At 40.0% G+C, this 4824-nt stretch overlaps 1 pseudogene; it reads left to right on the forward strand.

Moving 5' to 3' along the window:
- The first annotated feature begins 3434 nt into the window (after nucleotides 1-3434).
- On the forward strand, nucleotides 3435-3910 carry LOC106701633 (large ribosomal subunit protein uL23 pseudogene; annotated as a pseudogene).
- Nucleotides 3911-4824: the final 914 nt, after the last annotated feature.

Below are 4824 nucleotides of genomic sequence, written 5' to 3' on the forward strand. Positions count from 1 at the left end.
AATTATAGCTTTTACTGAAGAATTAATTTATTCAGAAAACAATTTAGTGAATTCTATATTCCCATCAATTCCTTGATCATATGCGTGTTTAGTTTTATGTAGAAACAATTTCGTGTTCCTCATTCTCCTCTAAAGAATCTATTTTCAGGGATGTTCTAGTTAATAATATAATCTCCACAAATACATTTCATGTTTCATGGAATTGAGAAAACACAATTCCTTTAGGCTTTCCCCATCACTGGCCACTGGTTGTTTCTAATTTATCAACGCCATAAACAGTGACATAAGGAGAGACTTCACACACCCAGCTTCCTCTGTATCATTGGGTAATCTCTCAGTATAAATCACAGGGAAAAACAAACTTCCATACCTCTTGATTGCCATTGCCAAGTGCCTTTCCTGAAATTCTTTATGTTTTCACTTCTGACAGCAATCGGTAGACCTGTGTTTCTGCAACCTCACCAGTTTTGGGTTTTTGTTGTTTTTCTGGTTTTCATAGTAACAAATTCTTTTTCTTATTTAATAGTTTTCAAGATGGTTATTCGAGTCTGGGCTCTTGATTGGTGGAAGGGATGCCATAACTCTGCCTTCATAGGGACTGGTTGGCTCCAAACCAAAATTAACAAGATTTGCCCAGATTTGGATAAGGAAGTAGGGTGGTGGGAACCGGTCTACCTGTGGACTTGAACTTGTACAGACCCTTACCTACATCTTTCCATCAAACAGAGGGCCTGTTTTGAATCTCACACTTATCTTTCTGGACTCACAGCATTGTTTTGGCTATTTCTAATTTAGATTATTTCTTCTAGACTCTGTGTGGGTTCTCCCTATAGTCAAATGTTTATCACTTTTAGCTTTTTCAAAAAATATTTTATTATATATATAATTATGTATAATATAGTTACATTGTTATATAATTGTTTACAGATTATATATTATGCATTATTATTTACACATAATTTTGTATATTAATATACCTATATATTAATATTAAAGTATTATTTCTCTTTCATATGAATATATGTTATGATTTCTATAATACACAGCCATATATATTAATATACTTATATAACCTACATTTATACATCTTTATGTGTATTAATTATATGTATTATTGCTCTTTCATATGCATGTATTATGTCTTATGATTTACACATAATTATACATACTTTCTGGAGAAGGTGATGGCACCCTACTCCAGTACTCTTGCCTGGAAAATCCCATGGACAGAGGAGCCTGGTAGGCTGCAGTCCATGGGGTCTCAAAGAGTCAGACACGACTGAGTGACTTCACTTTCACTTTTCACTTTCATGCACTGGAGAAGGAAACGGCAACCCACTCCAGTGTTCTTGCCTGGAGAATCCCAGGGACGGGGGAGGCTGGTGGGCTGCTGTCTATGGGGTCACACAGAGTCGGACATGACTGAAGTGACTTAGAAAGAAAAAATACATACCAACATAGGAGCTTCCCAGGTAGCTCAGTGATAAAGAATCCACCTGCCAATATAGAAGACACAGGTTCAATTCCTGGATCAGGAAGATCCCCTGGAGAAGGAAATGAAAACCCATTTCAATATTCTTGCCTGGAAAATTCCATGGGCAGAATTTTAGCCAGCTGCAGTCCATGGGGTTCACAAAGAGTTGGACACAACTGAGTGACTAAGCATGCATGCATATATACTGACCTACTTATACAATCTTTGTCAACATAATATTTATGTATATTAATTATACATATTATTTATTCTTCATGTGTGGAGTCAGAAGCAACAATGCTGGGGCATCAATATGCTGACACTGGTACACTAGAAAGGACTTCACTGTCTTTGATGCACTTAGTAAGACTGAGAATAAAAATTCTGTATGTTTTCCCACTGCAGCCACCAGCAGCCCCTCTGTGTTGTCATGGTTCTCAGACAAGGATTCCCTGGTGGATATGTCACCATGAAGAAGGCTGGCATCACCTGGCATTCCTGGATTTAGTAGATGTTGATGGTTCCCAGTTATGCTACCCAATTACTTCCCACATGAACAATGTCCATTGACCACACAGTAAATGTGCAAATCAGGTCAGTGATCCCAAACTGAAAGCACACCCCCTGGATATGTTCCAGCCACACAGTACCCAACAGACTGAAATGGTTCCACCTGCCAACATCTCAGGACATCAAGGTGGTCAACCTTGAGAAGCCCGATAAGACAAAATCTTGGCAAATTCCTTACACAGCATCTTCAAGGAGTTCAGTAGAACTCTTGGTGAACTTCACAATGTGAAATTCCTCTGCAACAGAGTTCCCAATGCTGGCTGCACATTGGAAATCTCGAGAACTTCCTTGTCAAAGAAACCAGAAATTTAAACCAAGAACCTCCAAAATAATAATAGTGAAAAAGATGTGCCAAATACTTTTCTAAGTACTCTAAATGGTCTTTCATTTTTGCAAATTCCCAAATTACATATACACCGCACTGTCTTTGTTTTATAGATGGAGAAACTGAGGCACAGAGAGCTTAAATAATGGTTCACAGTCACAAGCTAGAGCCAGGCCTTGGCTTTGGCAGCTCTGGTCAACCAGGCTGTTGACTGACCTACAGTCTTAGGAGTTAGCAACACCAGGTACCTGGGGACTAGCATGTAAAGAGTAAGAGCTGAAGTAAGCAGGCTTACTTGAAAGTCTGTTTAGAGGTAGTTTCCAAAGTCTTTCCCCAACCATCCACATCCAGGCTGTAGCTTCCTGCCCACCCTGCTGAAGATAAGTTGTTTTTGCTTTGGAGAAAGTGGGATGGAGGCATCTGTCCTGACACACCCCATGCAGACAAGAGTAAGCACCGCCAGGGAGAGGCTGGGCTGGCAAATGTTGCCACAGTAAATCCACCACAAAGGGCCCCTGCTCTTCCTTTCTGATAATTAAAACCCAACAGAAATTTTTGAGGATATCTAGAAAGCTGAACAAAATTACAAAAAGATGGAAAGAAGAAAAGATGAAATTAGAACACCATATCAGAAAATTCATCAAGCAAATTGTAGGAATTGCAGGAAGAAAAAATAAAGATAGAGGTGGGAGGGGAGGGAGAAAGGAAAGGAGATAAGGAAGGGATGGAAAATGAGAAGAGGAAATAATAAAATAATAGCAAAATTTCCTTGAACTGAAGCACATGAATACTGAGATTGACCAAGATTGGGGCACAATGAGATCTTTCTATGTTGAAAAGCCTCAGTGGGAGACACACAGAGAGAGACAGAAAAAGAAAAGCAGGTCACATATAAAGAATCAGGATCAGAAACACTGGAAAGCAGACGTCCCTAGAGCCATGCCCTCAAAATAATGAGGGGGTAATTATTTCTGATTAGAGTTTTATACCCAGCCAAATAATCAACAAAGGTGAAGGTAGAACAAAGACAGTTTTAGATATTCCAAGTCTCAAAAAAGCCTTTTCATGAAGATGGCACTGAAGGCAAAGAAGGAAGCCCCTGCCCCTCCTAAAGCCAAAGCCAAAGCAAAGGCTTTGAAGGCCAAGAAAGTAGTGTTGAAAGGCGCCCACACCCACATACACACAAAAAATCTGGACGTCACCCACTTCCTGGCGGCCCTAAACACTGTGGCTCAGGAGGCAGCCCAAATATCCTCGGAAGAGCACCCCTAGGAGAAACAGACTTGACCACTATGCCATCATCAAACTCCCCCTCACCACCGAGTCAGCCATGAAGAAAACAGAAGATAATAACACACTGGTATTCATTGTGGATGTCAAGGCCAACAAGCACCAAATTAAACAGGCTGTGAAGAACCTCTATCCCATTGACATGTCAGGTCAATACTCTGATCAGGCCTGATGGAGAGAAGAAGGTATATGTACGACTGGCTCCTGACTATGATGCTTCGGACATTACCAACAAAACTGGGATCATCTAAACTGAGTCTAGCTGGCTAATTCCAAATATAAAAGTTTTCACTATGCATAAAAAAAAAAAAATCTCAAAAAAAATTCTGCATTTTTCCTCAGGCAGCTACTATGAGATGTACTTCCCCTTACCCATCAGGGCAAATATTTAAAAGAGGAAGCCATAGGATGCAAGAAATGGGACCCAATCCCAGACAGAGGGGAAGGGAAATTCAGGGGTGATAATGAGGGGACTTCCAAGATGGCCTTGCAAGAGCAGGCAGAGGGTGACAGGAAAGCATGTTTCAGGAATGCAAAACTGGACACAGAGAGAGGCAGTTCAGACTCCTGATGGAACTTGGGATACTACTCATGATAAGTACAAAGAATCTGAAACAAATTAAAAAGGCAACCTTTCAACTCCAAGGAATGTAAGAAATTGGTGCAGAAAAGGAAAAATAATTGCCATGTAATACATGGCTCAGTTCTCAGTAATATTCGCATGTTCAAAATAATGTAAATACTGAATGTTAATCTAGTCAAAATACACTGTATTTGTACAGGGAGAATTGTGGTCTGGGAAGTGAATTTATGGTGTGAATGTTTTATAAATTTTGAATAACCAATTGATTCCAAGAAATAATGGAAACTCGTTACTGCTGGGAAAACAATGGATGAGGGCTGCCATTTCTCCCAACATGTCTTATACAGCAGATGGACCATGCAGATGACGTGCATACATAACTTTAGACCGGAGGTTTGTAGATCAAGTACTATGATCCGATACCCAACCAGGAAAAAAAAGTGTTCTCCCTTAAGCCTCTGATTTTGGCAGTTTTGTGTCTTAGTGGTCTTGCCAGGAGGAACTGGCTGTAAAGTATATTTCTACAAGTCTAAGTGAATTGATGCATTGGGTGAAGGTTCTTATGGTTGTCAGGATGCATGG

This window comes from Bos mutus, chromosome 8 (assembly GCF_027580195.1).
Source record: "Bos mutus isolate GX-2022 chromosome 8, NWIPB_WYAK_1.1, whole genome shotgun sequence".
Lineage (NCBI taxonomy): Eukaryota > Metazoa > Chordata > Mammalia > Artiodactyla > Bovidae > Bos > Bos mutus.